Raw genomic sequence first — 11,205 nt, 5'->3', positions numbered from 1 at the left:
CTGATATTTATAAGGTAATTCTCCAGTATGTATGGTACCATGTGTTTTTGAAAAGTTATTTGCTGCATGAAGACTTTCCCACACTGTGTATTTACATTCATAGGGCTTTTCCCCTATGGGAGTTCTTTTGTGCTGTCAAAAGGATTTTTGATATGGAAAGACTTTTCCACACTCATAACATTCATAGGGTTTCTCTCCAGTGTAACTCCTTTCATGTGTTCTGAGGTCACTGGGAGAAACGAATGTCTTCCCACACTCTTCACATTTATATACCTTCTCAGGACACTTTTGAGGCTCTCTTGGTTTATCTTCAATGTGACATTTCTTGTGTCTAGTAAGGGATGAATGATGTAGGTTTTTCCATATGCAGTGCAATCCAGTGGTTTCAAATCAGTGTTTTTCTTCAGATTGCACATTGAAATAAGGTTGAAGTCTTCTCTGCATGAACTAATGTCTTTTCTTTCAGAGAGACTCTCTATCATAGTACTTCTGTAAATCATGAGAACAACATTATTAATATATTAATTATTTTACATTTACTGTAATTATGATTTACAAAAATAGTGAGTTTTTCTATGTTCTGTGAATTGTTACAAGTTGAATATACTAAATGTTCTACAATGGAACCTCAACCTTTCTATTAAAACGTGATGTTGAACAAAAATAAACTCAAAATGGATTAAAGATCTAAATGTAAGACCAGAAACTATAAAACTCCTAGAGGAGAACATAGGCAAAACACTCTCCGACATGAATCACAGCAGGATCCTCTATGACCCACCTCCCAGAATATTGGAAATAAAAGCAAAAATAAACAAATAGGACCAAATGAAACTTAAAAGCTTTTGCACAACAATGGAAACTATAAGCAAGGTGAAAAGACAGCCCTCAGATTGGGAGAAAATTAATAGCAAATGAAGCAACAGGCAAAGGATTAATCTCAAAAATATACAAGCAACTCCTGCAGCTCAACTCCAGAAAAATAAATGACCCAATCAAAAAATGGGCCAAAGATCTAAACAGACATTTCTCCAAAGAAGACATACAGATGGCTAACAAACACATGAAAAGATGTTCAACATCACTCATTATCAGAGAAATGCAAATCAAAACCACAATGAGGTACCATTACACGCCAGTCAGGATGGCTGCTATCCAAAAGTCTACAAGCAATAAATGCTGGAGAGGGTGTGGAGAAAAGGGAACCCTCTTACACTGTTGGTGGGAATGCAAACTAGTACAGCCACTATGGAGAACACTGTGGAGATTTCTTAAAAAACTGGAAATAGAACTGCCATATGACCCATCAATCCCACTTCTGGGCATACACACCGAGGAAACCAGATCTGAAAGAGACACGTGTACCCCAACGTTCATCGCAGCACTGTTTATAATAGCCAGGAAATGGAAGCAACCTAGATGCCCATCAGCAGACGAATGGATAAGGAAGCTGTGGTACATATACACCATGGAATATTACTCAGCCATTAAAAAGAATTTATTTGAATCAGTTCTAATGAGATGGATGAAACTGGAGCCCATTATACAGAGTGAAGTAAGCCAGAAAAATAAAGAACATTACAGCATACTAACACATATATATGGAATTTAGAAAGATGGTAATGATAACCCTATATGCAAAACAGAAAAAGAGACACATATGTACAGAACAGACTTTTGGACTCTGTGGGAGAAGGCGAGGGTGGGATGTTTCGAGAGAACAGCATCAAAACATGTATATTATCTATAGTGAAACAGATCACCAGCCCAGATTGGATGCATGAGACAAGTGCTCGGGCCTGGTGCACTGGGAAGACCCAGAGGAATCGGGTGGAGAGGGAAGTGGGAGGGGGGATTGGGATGGGGAATACATGTAACTCCATGGCTGATTCATGTCAATGTATGACAAAATCCACTACAATATTGTAAAGTAATTAGCCTCCAACTAATAAAAATAAATGAAAAAAAAGTGATGTTGAAATACAGGCTTTATGAATACTGATGGCACATGAACTGTATTGGAAACACTGACCATTTATAGCACATTAAAATATTTTTCATAAATATTTTCAAAGAAAAACTAAACTTGAAGACAGGTCTATTTCTTTCTCTGCTTCTTTTAAAATTTTCATCACAGACCACACTTTTCACACAACACATGTTTTGTGTTGTGAGTATGGCTCACCTAAATTTTCTCCCCTGGTTTTTCTCCTGATCTTCAATGTCAAGATCTTTCTGGCTTGATCCTGAAATGCAGACCTAGAAAAATGATCCCAAAGTATTAGAAATTACAGGAAAATCATGAAATATTAGGTCCATGATGAGCTGTAACACAACTCAATTTCTTGTTTACTTTTTCTTTTTTTCACCACACTGTGCAGCTTGAGGAATATTATTAATAGTTCCCTGATAGTGGTTGAACTCAGGCCACACAATTGAAAGTGCTGAGACCTAATCATAAAACTGCTGGGGGATTTCTTTTTTTTCTCTACTTTCTTTACCAATGTCTTCTCTTTCCACATTCCACATCTTTGAACAATACTGATGTAAGAAACACTTGTTCTCTCATTTAAAAAAGGAGGGAATTTCTTTGTTCTTACATACGGAGATCAATGAGGACAACTGTTAGGTAGTTTGAACATTCTTTGGCATTGCCTTTCTTTGGGATTGGAATGAAAACTGACCTTTTCCAGTCCTGTGGCCACTGTTGAGTTTTCCAAATTTGCCAACATATCAAGTATAGTACTTTAACGGCATCATATTTTACAGTTTTAAATAGTTCAGCTGGAATTCCATCACCTTCACTAGCTTTGTTTGTAGTAATGCTCCTTAAGGCCCATTTGACTTCACACTCCAAGATGTCTGGTTCTAGGTGAGTGACCACACTATTGTGATTATTCATGTCATTAAGACCTTTTTTGTATAGTTCTTCTGTATATTCTTGCCACCTCTACTTAATCTCTTCTGCTTCTGTTAGGTCCTTCTGTCCTTTATCATGACCATCTTTGCATGAAATGTTGCCTTGGTATCTCTAATTTTCCTTAAGAGGTTTCTAACCTTTCCCACTCTATTGTTTTCCTCTACTTCTTTGCCTTGTTCATTAAAGAAGCCCTTCTGATCGCCTTGCTATTCTCTGGAACTCTGCATTCAATTGGGTGTATCTTTCCTTTTCTCCCTTTCTTTTCATTTCACTTCTTTCCTCAGCTATTTGCAAAGCATCTTCAGACAAGCATTTTGCCTTCTTGCATTTCTTTTTCCTTGGGATGGTTTTGGTCAATGCCTCCTGTACAACATTTTGGTCAATGCTTCCTGAACCTCTGTCCATAGTTCTTCAGGCACTCTGTCTGTCAGATTTAATCCCTTGAATCTATTTGTCACTTCCACTGTATAATCATAAGGAATTTGATTTCGACCTGAATGGTCTAGTTGTTTTCCCTACTATCTTCAATTTAAGTCTGAATTTTGCAATAAGGAGTTCATGATCTGAACTATAGTCAGCAGCTCCCAGTCTTAAGCTGTTTTCTCATCAATCCCAGCCCCTCCTTTCTGCCCAGGGGGAACCTGCTTTCCACTTGTGCATCCTAAGCTTTTGGGGTGTGGAATCTGAAATTGAAGACCTTAGCCCCCACATTTTGCAGGGCTAGAAACCATTAAATTTCCAGATTGCTTCCCTCATTTCCAAATTCAATTTTGCCTCTGCGATTCAAATGATCTATAAACTACTCATTCCACCATGCATTTCATACACACCCAATATTTTAATTGTTTATCCTATTTGCGCTGCCAAGTAGTGGATGGTGATTTTTCAGGACCAGCGGGGGTTGGGGGGAAGGCAGTATGTGAATACGTTAGATGAGCAGAAAGCCAGGAATAATTACTTGCAAAGTAGGTGAAAGAAATCCGTTCTCCTCCCCATTTTTTTACTGGGAACAGCTATCGCATAGGAAGTCCTTTACTGAAAGTTGTTTTTTGAAACTTTCCGATGATTTTGCCCTGCTGAGTCCTAAGTTTGTTGTTGTTCAGTTGCTCAGTTGTGTCTGACTCTTTGCAACCCCATGGACTACAACACGCCAGGCTTTCCTATCCTTCACTATATCCCAGAGTTTGCTCAAACTCATGTCCATTGAATTGGTGATGCCATTCAACCATCTCATCCTCTGTCAGCCTCTTCTCCTCCTGCCTTCAATCATTCCCAGCATCAAGGAAGCCTGGCATGCTGCAGTCCATGGGGTCGCAAAGAGTCAGACACAACTGAGCAACTGAACAACAATAATAATATGCCATGGAATACTACTCAGTCATATAAAAGAATAATGCCATTTGCACAACATGAATTAACCTATAGATAATCATACTAAGCAAAGTACATTAAGAGAAAGATGAATACTAGATGATATCACATAATCTTATCTAGAAAACAGACTTGTGGTTGCCAAGGGGAGAAGGGATGGAGGAAGGGATGAATTGGGAGTTTGAAATTGGAAGATGCAAACTATTATACATAGAACAGATAAACAACAAGGTCCTCCTGCATAGCATAGGGTACTGTATTAAATATCCTGTGATGCTGTAATTGAATAAAATATAAAAACAATGTATGTATAACTGAATCATTTTGCTATATAGCCAAAAATTAATACAACATTATAAATCAACTGTAATTCAATAAAATTAATGTTTTGTAAAAGGAATATAGTCTTTCAGAAAGTGTTCACTGGCATAGTAGTCCTTTCTTTTTCTCTTGCTAGCTTTTTGTTGTCTTACAATTTACTTAGATTTATAGACCTCAGTTATGTTATAAAGGAGATTATAAAAATATTACCTAGCATACTAAGATGTGAATTTATGTATTTTACAATCCTGGCTCTAGTAGTGATACAAGATAAAATACGAAATCATGGACTTCCCTGGTGGATCTCTGATTAAGAATCCTACTTCCAATGCAGGGGACAGGTTCCATCCCTGGTCTGGGAAGATCCCACGTGCCGTGGTGGAACTAAACCATTGCACAACAACTACTGAGCTCTGCCTCTAGAGCCTGTGAGCTGCAACTACTAACCCTGTGTGCTGAAATTACTGAAGCCTGAGCCCCTAAAACCTGTTCTAAACAAGAGAAGCCACCAAAATGAGAGGGCCTCACATCACAACTAAAGAGTAGTCCCCACTCTTCCCAACCACAGAAAGCCCCCACACAACAATGAAAGCCCAACACAGCCAGAAATTTTAAATACTAATTAATTAAAATTTAAAAATATAAAATCATAAAGATAACCAATAGTGCCTTCTTCTTTCTAATAGAATTCAGTGAAGCTTCTTAACTGATAACTTTTAGCTCCATGACAATGTTTTTTATATCAACAACATGATTATACTCATCAATGATAAAGTTAACTGCTTAAAAGTATTCAATAAAGAATACCATCTTGCTATCTTGAATAGTAATCAAATCTTCTAACAGAGGTTAAATTTCTATAAGAATTCAGCACCCTGTTACTATTACACACCACAGTTTTATAAGGTTTGAAATCATTCTTTTTTAAAAATAATTTTATTGAAATATAGTTGTTTAACCATAATTTGTTACAGGATATTGAAAACATGTCCTGGTGGCTCAAAGGGTTTCCCTGGTGCTTCATATGGTAAACAATCTGCCTGCAATGCAGGAGACCCAGGTGTGATCCCTGGGTTGGGAAGATCCCCTGGAGAAGGGAATGACTATCCACCCCAGTAGACTTGCCTGGATAATTCCATGGACAGAGGAGCCTGGTGGGCTACAGTCGATGGGGTCACAAAGAGTCAGACACAACTGTCTAACACTTTCACTTTCCTGTGCTATACAGTAGTACCTTGTTTACCTGTAATCATTCTTAATATAATTCATTTCATCCAAGTATTTGACCAGAGGTTTGATCTTATGGGTCACTGGCAAGATGGCACTGAAAATACCCATGATGTAACTTTTGAGGATAAGAATGAGTAAGAAATCATTTTTGTTAATGAAAACTGTGACTAAAAACAACAAAATGGCCTGAGGATAAGGTAGCCGACTTTCTATTTACAGGATTAAACTGACTAATATTACATAATGACTAAATGAAGAAAAATGCAAAGTTTTTCAGAATGTTTATAAATAAAATTGGTACTTTAACACATTCTTGGAAGATATAAAAAACAACATATGTTAGCTAAAAATGCTTCACAAAGAGTTGGTAAAATATTTGAAATGAGTACAAAAATAGTTGTTTCACAAAAAAAATTCACACTTTTGGTCATAGAAAATAAAATACAATAAAAAAACACATTGAAGAATCATGTTCAGCTACAAGTAATAGGAAACACCCACAACCTTCCTGACAGAAGGAAGGTGCTTCTTCTCACAGGAAAACAATGGGTCAAGAATGGCACTGCACAACGCACTAAAGAAGCAAACTGACATGTAGGAGAGAAACAGATATAATCCAAAGAAGGGTGGAATCAGAGAATATTCCCTACCATAAAACACTGAAATACTGTCATAGTAGACACAAGTTGCCTTACAGAAGAAATTCAACCTCTGCTGGATCTTTGATGTGGAAGGTGTGAAGACATCAGGGGAAACCACACTTCTATATAAATGGAAATCAAATATTGCTCGCTGATGTTGAGGCTACTCTTGACAACAGGGACACAGAATCTGGAAAATAAGCTGGAAGATGGTGTCCTTGAAGCCCTTATGTATCTGTCTCTCTCCCAGTGTGGGAGCTCCAATACCTGAAGAATGTCTTCAATGTATTTCTTTTTAAATCACACACATGAGCTATCAGTGATTGCCGATATGGAACTACAAATGGGATGGATTCTGGAAAGTTTAGTCCTAATATTACTCACAAGCAAGATATCTTGAACTCTAGATTTTTTTGTATTATCACAAGTCCCATAATCTTTTCAACAAATACAGTCAGAAGGAAACACAAAAAGTAAATAGAAAAAATAATAATTTACATAACAGTATACTCTTTGGCACCCTAGCCATACATAAAATTTATTCCAAGTGATTAACAGAATGGAAAATGACAAAAGGCTCCTCATGCACCACTACCAAAAGGGACTTTTTCCTCAATAAAAGGTTACAATATATGTATTTATAAATATCCAAGAACTGCCACATTAACTACTACTAATTGCCACATGAAAATCCCTACAAATGCTAAACTGCAATTTCTCAGTGGCCCATTAACAGAAAATTAGTAGAACATTATAAAAATTTAAGCCTCACTGCATACTAGAAATACATTTAAATTCACCCATTACTCCAACAGGGTTCAAACATGAGAGAAAAAAGTCACTATCTGATTAAAGGAAAAACTACCTCCTTTAAACCTTATGTACTATTGGTGAAAGACAACTTACAGAATTAACTAACATTAATATCCACTTCTGAAATTAGTCAAAATCTACAATTCAAAGATATGATTGAAGAAAGACCTTTAGAATCACAATATATTAATAAAAATTTTTTGTCACTGAGCTGTGTCTTAGTTGTGCTATTCACAATCTTCATTTTAGCATACAGGACCTTTTTTTTTTTTTTTTTTTTTTTAAGTTTTGCCATGTAATGTCTACTTCCCTGACCAGGGATCAAGCTCAGGCCCTCTGCATTGTGGAGCTTTAACCACTGGACCACCAGGGAAGTTTTTGTAAACTTTTTTTTTTTTTTTTTTTGGCTGTGTCAGGCATTAGTTGCAGCATGTGGGATCTTCCTAGTTGTACAGGGAAGCTTTCATTACAGTGCATGGGCTTCTGTCTAGTTGTGGCCCACTGACTCCAAAGCACACTGGCTCAGCTCAGGGGCTTAGTTGCCCCCTGGGTCACGTGGGACCTTAGTTCACCAACCAGAGATCAAACCTGTATCCCCTATATTGGAGGGCAGATTCTTAACCACTGGTCCACCAGGCAATTCCTAGTCCCTGTAACCTCTCAAGACAACTCTTTCAGGACTTTTCTGGCAGATCGGTGGTTAAGATTCCAAGCTTCCACTGGAGGGTCACAGCATCAATCCATGATTGGGGAACTAAGATTTCACATGCCACATAGCACAGCCAAAATATATTTATAACAACTCTTTTATACTGAAGGTTTTCTGGAACAGTACACACGGATTTCCATCAAGATTTCCATCAAGTTTCTCTTGTTACTTACATTTATACTTCCTCTCCATGGGAGTTTTTACATGTAATGATATCGACCAATTGAAGTCTTTTTAAAAAATTTATTTATGTATTTTCACTGGGTCTTTGTTCTTGTGCAAGCTTTTCTCTAGTTGTGGCAAGTGAGGGCTACTCTCTAGTTGTGGTGCACAGGCTTCTTATTGCACTTTGTTCTCTTGTTGCAGAGCACCAGCTCTAGAGCACAACAGGCTCAATAGTTGTGGCACATGGGCTTAGGTGCCCTGCAGCATGTGGGATCTTCCCCGATCAGTGATCAAACCAGTGTCTCCTGAATCGGCAGGCAGATTCTTGACCACTGAGCCACTAGGGAAGCCCTAAAAACAAGGTTTTAACCAGTAAATCCTTAATACTTTCATACAAAGCTAAGACCAGAAAAGCCTTTCCCACATTCTTCACATTTTGTATGATTTCTGTCCAGTGTGTAGTCTAATTTGTCTTTGAATGTTGAGGGACAAATGAAGGATTTCCCACATTCCTGTCATTGACAGGGTTTCTGTCCAGTGTGAATTAATTTATGTGCTTGAACATAACTAGAAGTGAAAGTTTTTGCAAATATTTTACATTTGTAGGGTTTTCCTCTATTGTACTTTCATGAACTCTGAAAACATTTTGTGTTCTAAAACTTTTACCACATCGACACTGATAGGGTCTCTCTCCAGTATGACTACTTTCATGTATTTTAAGAGAACTGGGATTAATGAATACTTTCTCACATTCTTTACACTTATAAGGTCCAGCTCCAGTATGTGTCATCATGTGTATCCGAAGGGTTATCTTCAATGTGAAGGCTTTCCCACATTCCTTACACTTATAGGGTTTTTCTCCAGTGTAGATTCTTTCATGGTTTTTTAAGTGAGCAGGCACTACTCAAAACTTTAGAACATGTTTTACATACATATGGTGTCTCTTCTGTGATTGGAAGGCACTGAAATAATTGAAGGCTTTATCACACAGGTTACATTCATAGCTTTTCTTACCTCTGTGAATTCTTTCATGTAGTTGGATTGTTTTAGGACTGTTAAAGGTTTTTCCACCCTGTTAACATTGATAGGGTTTCTCTTCATTGTGACTATTTTCATGTATTCTAAGACAACTGGAAGAAATGAATGCTTTCTTACATTTCCAACATTTATAAAAGAAATCTCCAGGGTGTGTTACCATGTGTTTTTGAAAAGTTGTTTTACACAGAACAGCTTTCCCACATTCCTAACATTCATAGGATTTCTCCCTTCTGTGAGTTCTTTCATGTATTTGCAATGATTTTTTATATGGAAAGGCTTTTTCACATTGTTTACATTCATACGGTTTCTCTCCAGTGTGACTCCTTTCATGTATTTGAAGAAAAATGGGATAAAGGAATGCTTTCTCACAATTCTGACATTTATAAGGTAAACCTCTAGTATGGGTTACCATGTATTTTCAAAAACTTATTTGCCACATGAAGGCTTTCCCACATTCTTTACATTTGTAAGGTTTCTCCCTTGTGTGAGTTCTTTGGTGTAGTTGGAAGGATTTTTTATACTAAAGGTTCTTCCACATTGGTAACATTCATAGCGGAGAAGGCAATGGCAACCCAGTCCAGTACTCTTGCCTGGAAAATCCCACGGATGGAGGAGCCTGGCAGCCTGCAGTCCATGGGGTCGTGAAGAGTCGGACATAACTGAGCGACTTCACCTTCACTTTTCATTTTCACACATTGGAGAAGGAAATGGCAACCCACTCCAGTGTTCTTGCCTGGAGAATCCCAGGGACAGTGGAGCCTGGTGGGCTGCTGTCTTTGGGGTCTCACAGAGTTTCTCTCCAGTGTGACTCCTTTCATGTGTTCTGAGAGCACTGGGAGAAATGAATGCCTTCCCATGTTCTTTATATTTACATACCTTCCCACAGTACTTTAGATGCTATCTTGGTTTGTCTTCAGTGTGACATTTCTTGTGTCTAGTAAGGGATGAATGATTCATGAAGGTTTTCCCACATGACTGCATTTCCATGGTTTTAAGCCAGCAGTTTTCTTCTTCAGACTGAGAGTTGGAATAAAGTTGAAGTCTTCTCTGCAAAAATTAATATCTTTACTTTCAGAGAGACACTCAATGATAGGACTTATATAAATCATGAGAACATTAATAATTTATTAATTGTTTTACATTTATTGTATTTATTATGACATATAGAAATAGGGAGCTTTTCTATCTTGTGAGAATTATTACAAATTGAACAAACTGAATGTTTAACAATGGACCTTCAAACTTTCTACTAAAAAGTGATGTGAAATATAGAGTTTATGAATCTAATGAACTACAGTGAAAACACTGAATTTATGTCACATTTAAGAAAATATTTTTCATAAATATTTTCAAACAATAACTAAATTTGCAGACAGGGCTATTTCTTTTGTTTGCATCTTTTAAAATTCTCACAATAAAATAATAAATAAAAATAAAATTCTCACAATAGACCAGGATTCCTACATGAGATATTCTTTGTATTGTGAGTATGGCTCATCTTAATTTCCTCTCCTGGATTTTGCACTGATTTTGAATGCCATGATGTTCCCATTTTGCTTCTGAAATGCAGACCCAGAAAAAAGATCCCAAAGTATTAGAAATTATAGAATAATTATTGGATTTTAGGTTCATGATGAGCTCTGACACTGACCAGTTTCTTTTTCTTTCTTTTTTTCCCCACCACACTTTGCAGCTTGCAGGACATTAGTTCCCTGACAGGGATTGAACCTAGATCATGGCAGTGAAAGCACTGAGACCTAAGCACTGAACCACCAGGGAATTCTCTTTTATTTCCCCAAATTTCTTTAACAGTGTCTTCTGTTTCCACATTCCACATCTTTGAACAATACAGACAGGTAAGAAACAGCTGTTCTCTAGTTGACCAATGAAGGGAACTTTTTCTTTATTACCTACTGAGGCCATGTTCCTGAAGTTTTCTCACATCTCTGTAGTTTCCTCTGTGAGGAATCCAGTAAAACCCACTCCTCCAAGATGAA

The 11,205-nt window shown here is 37.3% G+C and overlaps 1 long non-coding RNA gene across 1 annotated transcript; it reads right to left on the bottom strand.

Moving 5' to 3' along the window:
* Positions 1 to 299: 299 nt before the first annotated feature.
* LOC136166122 (uncharacterized) lies at positions 300 to 10,175 on the bottom strand. The gene is made up of 3 exons (XR_010662855.1): positions 10,085 to 10,175; positions 2,186 to 2,259; positions 300 to 489 (listed from the first exon to the last, which is right to left on the bottom strand). It is a non-coding gene; the product is annotated as an uncharacterized lncRNA (long non-coding RNA).
* Between the last annotated feature and the right edge of the window lie 1,030 nt (positions 10,176 to 11,205).

This window comes from Muntiacus reevesi, chromosome 1, assembly GCF_963930625.1.
Source record: "Muntiacus reevesi chromosome 1, mMunRee1.1, whole genome shotgun sequence".
NCBI lineage: Eukaryota > Metazoa > Chordata > Mammalia > Artiodactyla > Cervidae > Muntiacus > Muntiacus reevesi.
The sequence above is the reverse complement of the archived record's forward strand: the minus strand, read 5'-3'. Positions and strand labels throughout refer to the sequence as shown.